Source organism: Hylaeus volcanicus, unplaced genomic scaffold (genome assembly GCF_026283585.1).
Source record: "Hylaeus volcanicus isolate JK05 unplaced genomic scaffold, UHH_iyHylVolc1.0_haploid 12221, whole genome shotgun sequence".
In the NCBI taxonomy this organism is placed as follows: Eukaryota; Metazoa; Arthropoda; class Insecta; order Hymenoptera; family Colletidae; genus Hylaeus; species Hylaeus volcanicus.
The window spans coordinates 1,403,661-1,420,563 of NW_026533163.1; the positions used below are offsets into that span (position 1 = coordinate 1,403,661).

The 16,903-nt window shown below is 27.2% G+C and overlaps 1 long non-coding RNA gene and 1 other non-coding gene across 2 annotated transcripts; one reads left to right on the forward strand and one right to left on the reverse strand.

The window, feature by feature from the left end:
• Positions 1-1,546: 1,546 nt before the first annotated feature.
• LOC128883352 (uncharacterized) lies at positions 1,547-2,953 on the forward strand. Its single transcript, XR_008458860.1, has 3 exons — positions 1,547-1,693; positions 1,785-1,869; positions 1,925-2,953. It is a non-coding gene; the product is annotated as an uncharacterized LOC128883352 (long non-coding RNA).
• Positions 2,954-13,613: 10,660 nt separating this feature from the next.
• Trnal-aag (transfer RNA leucine (anticodon AAG)) lies at positions 13,614-13,693 on the reverse strand. The gene has a single exon. It is a non-coding gene; the product is annotated as a tRNA-Leu (tRNA).
• Between the last annotated feature and the right edge of the window lie 3,210 nt (positions 13,694-16,903).

Consider the following 16,903-nt stretch of genomic DNA (forward strand, 5'->3'; position numbering starts at 1 on the left):
CGTATATTGACACCTCTTGATAAATATTTCACAACATAAGATAAACGACTTCTCGTTATTTCGGAAACATTATTTATATCTATAGGTATATCGTAGTAATCATTAAAAATATTTTTAGACCACAAATGAACTCCGTTTGGTACGCTGGCTTTAATATTAGGTGCTTCAACCAAAAAATAATCAATAAACGTTTCATTAGCCGAAACATTTTTGTAAAATGATGGTTGTGGATCAAAAAGATCCTCAAAACTTGTCTCAACATTCGCAGATATGAAAACATTATTCAATTGTGTAAGATGTTTATTATTTTGTTTCTCTTTCATATAAGGCGAGTACTTAATAAATTCCGCGTCTTCACTTGCGTCGTACTGATTAGCATGTTGTGTTGTCTTTGGAGTCACGTTTAGGTTATTAATATTGGAATAGGATACCCTTATAAGAAATATGTACAATACAGACAGCCGAAAAAATAATTGAAAAATCATGCTTCTTATCAAACTTTTTTTTTCTTTAATATGACTTTTCCTATACAACTAGCTTTATCAAATGTGAAAAAATTTTCAGTATGTGATTTAAAAATAAAAGCTTAATTTTAAGAAATTTTATATGCCTATTAGAAAAAAAGTTATATTAAACGCATTTATCAATATAATTGATAATACCGTGTTTCATTCAAAGCAGACGTTTATTATAAATTATTTAAGAGATTTGTGCTTTTCAATTAAATTCAATGTCATTAAATAAAATGCAAATCAAGTTTTTTAAAAAATTTTTATGAGATTCTAATTTAATCTATTGAGTCTGTAAAAAGCATCCGTTTTAATTTTTATAAGAATCATGGCGTATGAATAAGTAAGGAAGTAAAGTTTTTTTTGCGAGTTTTACAGAAGATAAAAACATGATTGTTTCTTTCTTTGATTATTATGAAATTTCTTTCTAGTAAAAACAAAACGAAAAATAAACTTATGTATTATAACTTGAAATAATGATTAATTTGTTTTTGTAGTGCGTTAACACACACTTAAAAGCATGTTGTGTCATACTATAATGTTTTGTAAAAACTAAAAAAAATTGCATGTTCAATACCAAAATAAAAACGTATAGATATGTATACTATTAGCCATTGGAATTTTATTCAATCCTCTTCTTTATAACATACAAGAGTGAAAGTGCATGTTTTCAAAACAAATATGACACATCCGTTTACCAAATTTTTAGTTATAATCAAAAGATACCTTAGCCTTCAATCAATTGTACTTTTCCCCCCATTATCAATACTGGTTTTATGGAATATCAAAAGTGTCAATGCAGGTTGTTGGAAGGAAGTATAACTCGACATCATGCTGTTCTTTTTTTAATTAAAAAGCATTCAATATTTAATAAAAGGTAGAGAATCAAAAAGTTACCACCACCTCACTATGCACACAACTTAAGCGCATGAAGAGTATCTTGCAAAGTTACCCTGTCTACTTCATTGTTAAAAATTGTGGTAATGTAGCGAAAAAATGAACCATTGCTTACGATTCGTTTTGTTCTTAGCAACTACATTAAATAAACAAAAAATTGTGTTTCATATACAACATTTGATCATTAGCGTATATCAATATTTTTATTTGAAAATTTAGAACTATTACACTTACAAACCCTAACGAATTCGTTCCTGTTAAATTCTAGGATGTCTCTCCATAAACATGTAGGGTTCTATATACTAAACTCATAAATAAAAACGCACTACTACTTGTGCTTGTTCGCGCATTATTTAATTTATAATGAATTTTTTTTAGTGTCAGTTTATCACTGCATTTATCATCGACGTGCGACATTTAAACAGCTTTAGTTTTTGTTAATAAAGAATTTTCTTAAAAATTGGTAAAGTAATATGTCGTAAATCCCCTGAAAAAATTTATGGAAAACTGTGTTGTAGGCTATACTTTCTTGTTGAAATCTACTTTGCCAAAGAATACAGGATTAAAAGTTTTGTTGAATGATTAAAGCTTCTATACTTTTAATATAGTGGTCATAATTGACTAAAAGCCAGATTTCCTTTTAATAAAATAAATTGTACAATGAAATATTATTTTTTTAATTAGATTATCAACTCACGGTATGAAGACTGCTTCCCATATCAGTTACAATGTACTATGTTCAAAATAGAATGAAGCTCACGAACAATTTAAAGTAAAGTATCTAACTTTATCCATTATTTCCTTTAACAACACTCATCTGTTGTCCAAGTAAAATTCACTCATTAAAAAATATCCGACTATCTTTACTTATTTAATGGAGTAATTGTTAGTTAATAAAATATAGCCTAGTTTCTCAAAAAATAATTTTTGCTTAAAAGGAAATTTTGATAAAAGTACAACAACGAAATTTCTTTTTGTGGTCTTTTGTACTAAAAAAAAACATTACATTTAATTTTTATTTCTTGTTTGTTGCTTTAACTTAGGTTTAGTATAGAGATAAAACCGTTTCAGTAACAAATAAAAAGATTTGTACATTTATAGTTGATTTCCATGCTGTGCTTTTCGTGGTATATCGATTATCCCTAAAACTATAAAGTGTAAAATGTTAGCTAATCCACCACAGTATCCAATATGACTAAAGTCTTTATTGATTAAAATGAATGAGTACAGAAGAAGTGTTAGAAAAGCTTTGGTCGCTTTTTATAATAAAGATTCTCAGGCATTGTTTGGGTTACACCGACATGTGCGTGTACATAAACGCAGGATGAAAAACAATCTTATAAATTTTTAATAATATGTAATGATGGCCACAGGGCAATACATTTATATAATTTCAGTATTAGATATTTCTGAATTTATACATTATTGGAGTATTTTTTTTTATGAATCGGAAATGCTAGTCATCTAGGTTTTATTATTGCAACAATCTGTAGTACTTTACATGATTCAATATATTATAGAAAAAAAGGAAAAGCATTAAAACTCATCAGGCATTCTACTTTGTATGATTTTTGTATTTAATAGATTAGGAAAGGGAGAATGATGCAATTCTCATTTTCATGAACTGAGGGAAAGTTCGTTAAAATGCGATATTTAGGAAATACTAAACCAGGGTAAGCGCTAGACCATACATAAAATATTTTTTTGATTAGATTGTGTATTGTGAAAAATGAATGAAGAGACTATAGAGCATGAACGAGGTTGCACAATTAGAGTGAACAATACATTAAAATGTAGCTCATCACGTTCCATACAGCTAAGTTTTTTTCATTTTCATTTTATCCTGACTTTCACAAACGAAGAAAAAATATTTAAAGAAAAAAAAAAAACCTTGAATATATGTGCAATTGATATAAGAAAAAACTACTGATGAGTCTAAAACGTCTTACACGTATTATTAAAGTACTGCTCAAGCATTGTTTATAAGAGTCAGATATAAAGAAACTAATTTAAAACTGGAAAGTCTCTATTTCTTTAGTTTCCAGGTGAAATTTCTCAGATAACTAATGAAAAACTGGTAATTTTTTCTATTGAATGTTTGATGTTTTATAAAAAATTAATTGTGGATAACCATTTTATAGTTAAAAAACATTTCATGCTAAATAAAAAATACTTTTTGCAAATAAATTTTTTTTTACTGTATGTTTGAAAAATACAATGAGCTGACTTTTTTTGCTGAACTACAATTTTTTAAACCTTTGTGGCCGTACAGTTTTGTTCTAATTATGTTTGATTAGAAGAAAGACCATAAGCTAAAGAACATGTTTACACTTTCTATTTAAATGCGAAAAGTTTTAATTGATTAAAGACTCTTAATACGGACATGTTATTCAAAATGTATTCATATCGACAGAGTAATAATAATAGTAATTACTGTCAAGTTTTTTGATGAAAAAATGTATTATTTTTTTGCAATGTACCAGAGTATCCTTGGAACGCTTTATTACACACTTCTAAATAAAATGCATAACAAAGAAAGTACAACTTTATCTAGATGTACCATGCAATGGTAACAGAATGGAAGTTCTATATAATGTGAAATTGTGTGGAACTATAAACAAAAAAAAATTACAATGAGTAAGAATGTGAACTGAATTGAATAATGGAAATACAAAAAAGGGAAAAATTCACAAGATGAAATGCTTTGTCTTAATTTTAATCTTTTTATGTTTTATATGAAAAGAATAGAAATCGAGAATGGGATTTCAAATTATAACTTTAACAATTATAAAGAATGGATAAGAATTGTAAGAGTATGGTATTGATCGAATTCACTTTATGGATGTTGTAATGAGTTTTTTAATACAAAAACAATTTATTATTTAATGCAAATTTTTTTGTTATTTCAACTTAATTTAAATGAAGATATACTTTGCATTAATAACAAGTTAATAACGTTTAAGGACATATCTTTTTTCTGCAGTAATTTATTGAAAAAAAGTATGACAGTCAAGCTTACCATTTAAAAAACGAATTATTAAATTTACGCGTTCATCATATTTAATTATTAGGTTCAAAATGAAAACTCGTAAACATTGATAAAACGTGGTTGAAACGTGCGGTATGAAAAAAGAATAACCATTAGGTTCTTTTGATACGATGGGTAATAGTCGGGTAGAACTATATTTTTTTTTCGCGATAAAAAAAATAAGTAATTTAATTTTTTTGTAGATGTGGATAGTTTTGAAAAAAGTATGTGAACGAACAAATTTTGAGGTTTGTTGTGTGTTTCAGCTTATTAAACTGTTATCAATAAAAAAATGTGCTATTTACTAAATAATTTTCGGTTTAAACAGCTTTCAAATTTTGTGTTTTTTACAAATAAATAGTATGAATTAAAGTCTGACTTCACCTACATCATTAACTCAAGAAACCAAGAAATTATAACATTTGTTTTCGGTTTCTTTATGTTTTACACCACATAAAACCGTTAGTTATACAAAAAAAAACATTTACTACTCTAATTGATTTAGTTACTATGTAATATATTTTTTCGCGACTTTCATTTCAGCATTTTTTCTACCTATAACTATGTGAAAGAAACAATAGTGAGGCGAAGTAGATAAAATAATGAAAAAATGAACGCACTGTCAAATAACATTAAGAAGAAATAAAATTTAAAAAAAAAAATACAAATTTGTTTTGTTTAAAAATGCTTACACTGTCAGAGAAATCATATTTATTAACACTCCTTATTTTTCTACTACAAGTAAGTGTTCACGAGAATTTCTAGACATATGCTACAAAAGTGTTCCTTTTATGTTGATAAAACATTACCTTTGAATCTGATTTTCTTTAGTGAAAATGAAATATTGACATTTTTTTTAAAAACAGACACGAAAAATAATGTTAAAAAAAATATAGAGTTGTTTGGATTTCCATATAAAGATCACAAAACAAGAAGATTAATTGTGTTATGTCCGAATTTAGTAGACGCGCCACTCGTATAAAAGTTGTAGTAATTTTATTTTTTTTTTGTAATCACACTAGAGCATGAGATATGGAATCAAAATCTAATTCTAAGATTAATTGTTTCTAAAGAGTATAGGCATATAAAATAAGACCAGAATAGTGTTTTCTAGTAAGTATAACCTGTTTTCCACTACAATGTAGCCACTACCGTTTTCATAGTCTCACTACGTGCTTTTGTCAACCCCTTATAACAATTTATTTTGTTTTTCGTCAAACGTTTCTGCTGTTCGCGGTGGTTTCCCTGTACCAAAACGTATTATTAAAATGATGAACGTAAAATATAAAAAGTACCACATATTGACACATCGCGTGCAGTAAGATTATTGTAGGAATTCAACTTTGACAGTATCCGTCATTAAGCTAATAAAAAAACAATCTGAAAATGGTTAAAAAAAAATATGACTCATTTATACTTTTAAAATGTACATACAACATAAAAAAAAGAACTTGAGATAGTGCTACGATAAGTATTTTTGTAAAAGATTACACACACCAAAAGTTATTTTGGCAGCAAAATACTTGTAGTTTAAGTTTTTTGTGTCTTAAAAGAAATTTATTTCGCTACTTTTTTAAGAAAAAGAGTAAGAAGTTAATATAGTTTTTATAAAACATATAAGAGTTACAAAAAAAATTGTATAGTACAAAGAGGTTTAAAAGAACTGGATTTTGTGATTTGAGAGTACTTAACAGTTAGGTAAAATTATGTTATATAACAGGGTTTTAGTTACTCAAACTCATTTTTACTTAGTGTATGTCTCTAACACAAATGGAAACAATTGTGCAGAAAACGATTTTGATAGAAAATTTTAACATGATTTCACGTATAGGCAAATTCCTTTAAATATAACAAGCCTTTAAGCAAAAACTTTCTAAAAATAAACAGTTCACTTATTTCATGAAAGAAACGCCTTCATTGTTTTTTGAAAATAAGACAAAAGCTAAAAAAACTTGTCAGTGTATTCTTTTGTACCAGCGAATAAACATAGAACATATATCTCGTTCTGGTAGACATGTAACATTAACATTGTGGTGCAATCATCTAGAATTAAATCTGTGATTAAAATGCTTAAAACTTATAATGATAAAAAGTTCCGAATAATGTTTTTACTGTTTTAGAATTATTGATCAAGTACTACCTACATTTTTAGATTGGTAAACTTTACAAACCACATAATCCTTGCATATACAATATGAAGGTATTACAATATACAACTTTTTCTTTGCTATGCTATTTACTTTGTTCAATATAAAAATAACAACACAAAAGATGTATTCAAATTTCTTTAGCACGTAAAAATAACAAAGCTTAAAACCTTATAAGTTCTCAACCAGTGTTATATAGTGCTAACTATCCTGAATAAAATGCCTTATACACTTCATTATTCTTTCAAAACGAATTACATTAAATTACTTGAGTCCAAACGTTTTTTCAGCGTTGCCTAAAGAGAATAAAATGGTTATTTTTCCTATTCTCAATGCTTAATTCTTAAGAAAACATTGTACTCGGAATAATACACCAATGTCAAAAACACTTTGCGTATAATTAAATTAAGTATATTACTTTATTTGTAACGCTATTTACCTCTATCATGCTTGTAGTGTTGGTTTAGTACAATATTTCATTTTTTCTTTGTAGTCTCTGTTTTAGCAAAAAGATTTTTAGGAAAAGAACAACAAGTTTAATTTCAATGTTTACCACACAAAAGTTTACTACAGATATTACAAACTCCTTAGTATATTTAAAAGGTGTAATGTTCGAGGATATGGAGTGATTCTAATATAACAAAACTCCTTGATGAAAGCTCATTACCTTACTGTTAAATTAGAAAACTCATGTTAAGCATAGTAAATAGACGTATAATTGAAAACCTTAAGGTTTATAAGGTAAAATAAGCAAAGAATTTCCAGGCTATAAGTGTAAAATTCCAATAAGCAACTCAGGCGTAGATAGTTTTTTTATCATTAACAAATGTAAAGACAAAGTATTTCTAGCAACCAAAAACCAGTAAGAATTACTTTGTCATTACGTTTTATCATGCACATTTAAAATAATGTTGTAATACATTTAATTAATCAGTAAACGTGTTTTTTAATAGTCAATATAGAATATAAAAATTGTATATTGACTACTCATTTGAGTAGGAGCATTTGTTTAAAAAATTTAATTTTTAACAACTTCAAAAACACAAAATACCTTTAACAAACAACTGTATTTGTATATCAAATAGTCTTTGAATGTATATAACGACAATCTGGTTCCATTGACGTTGGATGCCAAATTATTGTTATAAACAGAATTGAAAAAATGATTGACTTTAGTTTTACCCGTATATTTAGGATTTTCTTATAATACATTTTCAAACTACATGATACGTCATTCGTATACAAAACATGGGAAGAAAATTGCATTTATTCAGAATTTTTTTAAAAATAAAAAAATTCTGAATAAATGCAATTTTCTTGTAGTTGGTGTTGTCGTCATTATTTGAGGTTCTCATGAATAAAATAGAATTACTATTCTTTTCAAACCAATTTAAATTTTATCCATAACGTATTTTTAAAAAGATGCTACATTTTTTTTTTCCTTCAAAACATTTAACGATCGAACCTCGACATTAAATCAAGATTCGGAAAATATTTCTGTATTTGTAATTTTTATTTTTCGAAAAAAAAAAAATTTGTGCCAAATTATTTTATTTTATTTTTTAACTTTTGGTTTTTTAAGTGAACTACACACATAGTTATACTTTTTTCTACGAATGATCATGTCTGTTTAATAAAAAAGAGATTACATCTTTTTTTATTTTCTTACTATAAAAGTTTGTTAAATGGTTAGCATAGAGAAATTTTGTAAAATAAATTTGTTGTAAGTTTGTATCACGTCTTAATTGCTTCATAAAAAAAATTTTAATTTAGAGAAAGAAGGCTTGTTTTCAAAAGAAATTTAAAGCATTGAGACGGCAGCATAACAAAAAGTAAAATACGTTTTCGTATTCAGTTACTTTACAACGGTATATTTTTTTATTTCGCATTTTTTTTTATTGCCAAACTTAACGTATGGTTTGTTATATTGCATTATATCTAATTTTACTAATTTAATATTTTTCTTACAATAGAAAAAATAATTAAAAGGAAGTAATAAATTTTGAAAATTTTAAATGATTACCGTGAAACAAATTACTAGATTCTAGTCTGAAAACAAACGAGTTAATTTTTTTATTAAAAATTATAGATGTCTCTATCTAGCTCCAATTCAGTGCGTGATACTGACGTAGAAGTCGACTCATCTACAATACATTTTTTTTTTTGGTGCTTTCTTATGTCCATTCCTGTTTTGGTTCCTCACTAATACGCCTACTTTGGCGCATTTTTATAACTTACTTGATCTTTGTTTATCTTTGTATCGTCTTAGAAAACGTTTACGGCGTTAATTGAGTGAGCTACTTGTTTAGTGGTGCAATGTAATTTAAGTGTTCGTTAATCAATGCAAGAAAAGTTTGTTTTGTTGCATTAGTGTTTGTATAATGCATTACTATTATTAACATTAAAAAAAAAAAATCTACGTAGTTTTTACTGTAGGCAATTGCTTTCACTCAAATTCATTCATAAACCTTCAGTACAGTTTTTTTTTTACAAAACAAAAAAGTTTTCAAACTTTCATTAGTGAAAAAAGTAAGAAAAGCGTTTGTATGAATGTTTATCCGGAGGAGAATATTACAACGTGGATAAATTATTCAGAAATTTTAATCTTAGTGTTATTTAAAATAGATGTAATCATATTTGGAGTAGATATCATTATTACTTGTGTAAGTTTTCCCTTGATCAAAATTTGAAAAATGGATAACATACGGTCACGAATACTAAAAGATGTCAGTTTAATTGTGAGATACTGTCAATGAAACAAATTAGATGCGTCAAAAGAAAATCGAAATTGAAACGGTTGAAGTATAAATTTTTTCAACTTGATGCAAAAACTATAATTATTATAAAAATTTAATAACAAAACTTTTTTTTATATTATTTTTGTACTGTAATTTAAAAAAAAAAAATTAACGAAAATTTTAATTGTTAACTAACGGTGTTATTGGTTGATCTTTCAATAATTTTATTCCGAATATGTTTAAGTTTTTTGACTACTACTCGTTTTGCAATTTTACATACAAAAATTATTGAGCGGGAAAAATCGTCATTAGTTATGTATTATTTTATAAAAGTTCTACTGAGATTACCTAATCTGATAAACTTTATAGAAAATACATTTATATAAAACTAAATAAAACTGCGTCTTGAAAAACCAACTCATAAACTTTAAACGGAACATGTTGTTATTAAACACACATATGACGCTTAGTGATCAGTGTCTTAATTTAAAAGATTTTGAAAAGTTCTTATAATTTTAATAGTAACTCAGACCGAAGTTGTTTAAAAGGACTTTCTTCTCCAAGTCTTAAAATAAAAATAGTTTCAGTGAATTACACAAAAGAAGCTTTATCGTTTAAGCGGACTCTATATTAATACTAACACTGAAGATCAAAAAAAAAATTTTTAGTGGCTAAACAACGAATTTTCAAGGTAACAACATTTTGATTTCTCGGATAACTTGAATTTCAATAAATCCACTATCTACAATTTTTTTCTCACATTAGTATCAAGGTCTTGTTGATTTATTATTATGATCGCGCCTTCATTAAAAATAAATTTAGCAAAATTATTTATTTAAAATTCTAAATGATTAAAAAAAAGTTAAATTCAAAAATTACGAAAAGACTATTGAAAGTAAGATAATTAGTGAAAAACCACATTTGCTATTATTTTTTTTAACACAAAATCTGTTAGATTTTTTTTAAGTTTCAAATTACTTTCATTTAGTTATACACTATTTCAAACTGATGAGTAATAAAATAACACATACAACTTCAACTGCTGTACGTTAATGTTTTTTATCATTGATTTCAAGTTTGTTTAAAAAAGTCTTAGCGGATCCCTCTAAAAAAATATGTGCATGTGCGATTCATAAATATTAGTGTGAAGTTTACTGTAAGACTTTCGCTAAATACTCCAGAAATGTGAAATAATTTTCATAAAAGTCCTACTTCTGTTTTAAGAAGCACTGAATTATATTTTTAACACCTTAAATACTTTTTTACATAAATTCAAAACTGCTAAGAATAAAAAAATTAAGTATACTACGCATTATATGTGCATTTAACTTAAAAACGTCAGATCTACCAAAACTTTTTTTTTAAATCGGACGTGATTGACCATATATGTTATAGTATGAGTTTTAATACTTACGTTAATTTGGAAAAATATTGTTTAAAGATTTTGCTTTTGTTTTAACTAGACTTGCTTAAATGTATAATAAACTTAACAAACGCGTCTGCAATTGCCTCGGAAGGTATAGAAACGAACACTTTAGAATATATTAAATAAGGTCTTGGCAAAAAGATTTAATTCTTTTTGAGGTTATAATGAACAATTTCTGTAGTTTCCCTTGATCGTGTATAGTGTTTGTAGAGAAAAGCCTTAAAAAATAGTGTTTGCAATTCTTTAAATTTTTGTTTTTAGTTAGAAAAATTCAACTAGAATTTAAACTTACGGCTGGTTTACACTCAAAATAAAATGTCTTTTTATAAATAATGAATGGCAATTTTTTTGGTTAATAGGTTTAACAGTTTACATGCATGTAAATGCATTAGATAATTACCTATCTGTATATGTTTTTTTTTTAAAAAAAAAAATGAAAAAGAAATTAAAAAAACTGTTTTAAAAAGATGGGGTAGATGGATACTTTTTTAAAAACGGAGTATGTATTGACAAGAAGCGAAACCTGCGTGAATTTAAAATTAACATTCAGATTTTTTTTTGGAATAAGACGACTCTAGAAATCTAATTATATAAATACACGGATCATAAATGTATATATCAATCATTAACGTTTAATTTTTCCTCCATAAATAATGGATCACTTACTACAAAGATAATGTTTTTTATCATATCTATTAAAATAATTCTATACCACTATTACGAGTAGTATTTACATTTTAACTCTAGTTTCATTCTGACAAGGACGGTCCCCATTGCGCATGGATAGGTTTAAGCATGTCTATGCTTACCCAATATATTTTCCTTCTGTCGTTAATAGTAATATTCATGTACAATAGAGAAAAAAAAATTATTTACTAATTGGTAATATGTTGACAATTTTAAAAAAATAATTTTTTTTTTTTGCTTTATGTAACTTTGCTGCAAAACTACCATAGTCGTCGCAGAGTCGAACGCATTGTTAGTTTGATACTTAGTAGCCCGGTTGCTCGAACGCTAGAAAAAGACATAGAGTTTTAGCCAAAGAAATACCATGATGTTTAAAGGAGTGATACAATATATTTACACGATGCTTTGATAGAAAAATATTAAAAAAGAAAAAAACATGTGGTTTTTAGTTAATTGGAATATTAAAATTGCCTGCTAGTCATCGTGTCACTTCTTTCAAAGTATCCTATTTTAAGTTTTGTCCAGTACCTTTTTTGTTATAACACATTATATTTAAATCCAGGTAGCTTTTTTTTCTTATTACAAGAATAATTTAGATTAAAAAATATTGTTATGTGTACATATGAGAAGAGTTTTTTCATGAATTTATGCTTGTCACTCTATATGTTCTTTTCCATGGTTATTTCTATACTTTTTACTACTTTCGCAGTATAAACATTTTGCTGGTCGTGTTATGTTAACGTTAAAAAATGACACTTATGCAACGACAGAACATCTGTTCTATTTAGTTTTCTTCTCGAAATGTACTGTAAAGTCGAACTATGAGCGCTGAATAAATGTTTCATGCCGTAACCGTTAGCTGTAACACTGTAAAATAATTTTTTCTTGAGCTAACGTTAACACAGCATTTTGGCAAGTACGTTAAATTTTTGTAAAGGCAAAATTTTAAAATACATTCAGGAAGATGCTTCTAAAATGATGATATTAAATTTATCGAGAATTTTTTTTTTCAACTGAACTCGTATGTGACATTTTCAAACTTTTGATAATTTCAAAAAAGTGAAATATTTATGTTTTCTTGCGGTGCTTGAACATCACATTTGATACGTCGTACTATATAAAACACGCACTTCGCCATTCACCAAAAAATCTTTTAGTTAGCCATTCAAAAATTTAATCGGGTTATCATCGCTTCTTGTAATAAGGGAGTAAACAGTTGATTACGTTTCATACTTCGTTCTTAGTTGCGAAGTTCGTGAACAAACAGTTGGCATTTAATATCGAAATTAAACCTTTTAAATTTGTTTGGTCAAAACTAGGAATGACCTTCGTTTTGTTAATTTCTTGCAAAATTTTTATTTACAATTAATCAAAAATATTTCAGTATTAGAAACAGAATTCAGTTTTTAAAATTAAGAATTTTGATGCATTTTTTAAAGAATCAAGTAACCAGGTCGCGAATCGGATTTACACTAATTTAGTCAAAGTATATGTTACTAAACACGCCAAAACGAATTCAGTTTAATGATATACATTAAAAAAAACAATTCGTATGCTTTTCAGCAGAAGAAAAGATTTAGGTTTTAGACGAAAATAGTTTGAGATTGGAGTATGGTTTTTAGGTTTCTATTTAGTCGCAAAGATTATTGGTATATGTATGTACGTATATTAAGTATAACTTTTGCAGTTGACCAGCTTTCAACGCTATCAATAGATTGCACAGATTTTTATCATTATTATTATTTGAAATAATGTATTTTGGATTACAAGAATGAAATTTGAAAACTATTTGCAAACCAACAAGTTTAAAAATAAGTTTTTTTATTTTAAACAATTAGGTGTAGGGTGCTTATGTTTTAGGATTAGCCTTCATTCGTTCTGGTGATTTTTCACAAGTTCTGTCTTATAAATGGTGAGAGTAGATGTTGTCTACGTTTGACCAACGGCGTTAACATAAAATTTTATTATTCTGTTTTTCCCATGCAAAAGGACTGCATCACTTCAACGGTACATATGTTGTAGTTGCATTTAACAAACAGACGACTTTTATATTGACGTAGGATCGTTATGTGTATTAAAAGAAAAGCAACTACAGTTTACTTTTTCATGTTAAATAAAAAAGTTACTCGTTCTTTTCCATTTACGATCAGCATTTGAATAAAGAAATAGGTGTCTACAAAATGACAAGTGTGGGATTCGAACCCACGCCCTTTCGGACTACGGCCTTAACGTAGCGCCTTAGACCACTCGGCCAACTTGTCATATTTATAATGAAAAATACAAATAACTTTTATTGAAAGAATAAATTATAATACCGTCTTTAGTACCTTTTTGTACCAAAGATTGTAGGTTCCGAAAAGTTGGAAAGTTTTTTACGTTACGCATATAGTTTAGTTCCATCATTTACTTCGTTTTTTCTGTGTTTTTAAAGTTTCCAAAGGTTGAAAAGTTTAATTAATTCCAAAGGAGTAATTTTGTCAAAAAGAATTCAAACTATAGGCAAAGCATGTACGAATTTGAAAGAAAAAAACAAAGAAGTAACTTAGTATCTGGAAATTGTTGTAAAAAAAGAAACCAGTATTTGATCGATTGTCCAAGAAGGAAATTACACTTAATTGGTCCCTAAAACATAAATTCATGGAAACCTTTCGTTAAGAGGATCTGATCAATTTCTTGTAATCAGGTAACAATTAGTTGGAAATCTACTTACGTATGAGTTTCTTAAAAAACAAAAATTCGCTATATTTTTTTTCATATTTCACCTCGGGAATGAGATTAGAACCTAACTATGAACTTCACAAAAACATTTTACGTTGTAAATCTTTAAAGTTGCTGCAATTCTTTTTTCACCACGTGACTCACTTCAAACGATATTATTTTAAAGAAAAATACAATAAATTTAAGTATAGAAACCAAAATCAAGTGGTTGCACACATAATAGACATTTGGTAAAACTCATTCTACGCTAAGTAATCAACAGATCACGAATTTTAAGAAATGGCAGACAATTTACTATATGTTTCCGGGTATCGATATTAACGTTCGGTCACCTCCATTACGCGAATGGTAGAAAGTTAAATCTTCGTATCAGGTAAAAATGCAAAATCAAACAAACGTTAAACTTCAAAGGAATACGCCACAATTTTTTTTGAAATTAATGGTCACGTTTGTTGATAGGAATCAACGTCGCAAACAGATTAATTTAATTCAGGGAAAAGAGCAAAAGTAAAAAAAAAAAAAAATCAACACAAAATAACTGAATCAACGCACACACCATCATAAAAGACAATCACAAATGAAGTTTCAAAACTGACACAAAAAATAAAATATATGTAGCAAAACATGCACAGTATAAAAAGATTAAGAATTACTTATGCATACTATGAAACTCTTGATAGATGTCAGAGCTAATAAGCGTTACAAAATCGCTATAACTTAGCATAGTGAGCTCAACAAAACCCGATTCCTTGTTTTTAGAAAACAAATTCAGTATAAAAACACTAACAAACAGTTTGTATTTCATAGTGTTTACTCAAGAAAATGAATAATTGAAATTTATTATAATTTCAAATAACATTGCTAATAAGTTACGGAAACGAAGGATTCCATTCAAAATACGGAAATAATGTCGCAAAAACAAAAAGGTAGACACATTTTAAGCTAAAAATATAATTCGAACATAGTTTTGTGCAACGCACTTTACGCCGTTCTTTCCCTACTGTGTATAACAGATCTTGCTACTTGAAATAAGGTTTTACACTCATTATAAAAAAATGTATCGGAGCACTTTGCTTGTATCATAGCTAGAGAGTTTAGCTTATCCCATAATGAGCCAGTATGATCGTACCATGAAAGTTTTAAAAGCAAACTTACTAACCAGCTAAGCCATGGAATATGTGCCCAAAATAACGAAGTAATGGTAATTTGTTCATAAAGTAGTTAAGTCATATGAATGAATATATGTATTACTGATAGAATTCGAATTTGTACGTGCATCCGGCAGCAGACGGAACCTTGTAAAGTATAACAGACACTATGAAAGACTTTACATGTATAAGGAAAGCGTAAAAATTCAGTGAACAATCAGAAAGGCTCTATGAATTTTCAGGACACTCTAACTTTTTTTAATAAAACTGATGGAATGACTGGAACACAACCAAAGTTTAAGCACAACGATTCTGCTCTTGATGTCAAGTGTTTATGCCTTAAAATGTATGTGTTTCTATAACCCTTTTTAGTTAAATTGCCCTTTTTTTTTAATTTAAAATCTTGTTGAACTTTTAAGCAAAAGATTTAGTAACAGTTATTTCAAAAGATTAATCATTGAAGTGAAAAAAAATAGAAACCTAAATAATGTCTTAAAATAAATGGTATAGTTAATTATTGTAACGGTATTTTTTCATGTTAATTTTATGATTCTATAGAACTGATTGTATAAATTAAAAAAAAATGTTGAATTACAGTATAGTTTTTGTTTTATGGATTTTCAAATTGAGCATGTATCTCGACAATCGAAGGCAACCGATTCCTGTGCTTTTATTCGAAACCTTGAAACGAACAGTTATTCGCTAAATGCTTATAAGAATAAAAATAGTTTTCAAACTTTTAACATTTAAAATGGATGTACTCTCTTGAATAACGTGAATATATTTAGAGATACTCTTTCCGTTCTGTCTTGACAAAGGAGACGTTTAGGTACTGATACAGTAGTTGAATAAAATACATCGGTGAAAATTAAAATTTTTTTTTTCTTCATACAGGATGAGTATTACTGGTCGAACCAACATATACACACAAAATATATTCTACAATTAAAAAATTAATTTTTAATAAATATTTTTAGTCAAAGCCGTAATACGTTAATTAATGCTCAACATATATTGTAGATTTCTTCTAATTAATGTGATAGTTTCAAATAAAGCGAGTTTATATTTTCTTGTTATTAACCCACATATTTTATGTGATTTGAAGATAGCTTATGCTATTTCTTATAGCATACTTCCTTGTAGGTATTTCTTCTCAGTAATTTGATCCTTAACCATCACAATACATTTTGTACGAGTCACGATGTACAGTTAAGCTCATTTATAAGGTTTTCACCCATTTGTAAGACTCGCTTTATAAGAGTGTATTTGGCTAATTGTTAACAACATATAGAAAACAAAAAATAAATTTACTGTGTAAGTTAAAATTGGTTTGAGGAATAAAAGTTCTTAAAACTTTTTTATGTTTTTAATTAAAAAAAAATTTACATGATGAACTCATTTATTCATGTATAAAATTTCAAAAGAGTTTTTGTTAAAAGATAGATCTAAAAATGTTTTCATTATTAAAAAAGAATTGTAAAATGATCTCAGTTTTTTTACTCTAGCGGAACGTAACAAGGTTAAAATTAAAGAAGAGTTAAAGAAAAAAAAATAGCATAATTATGTTTCAAATGTAATTTTGATACTTTTGTGTGGTTAAAAATT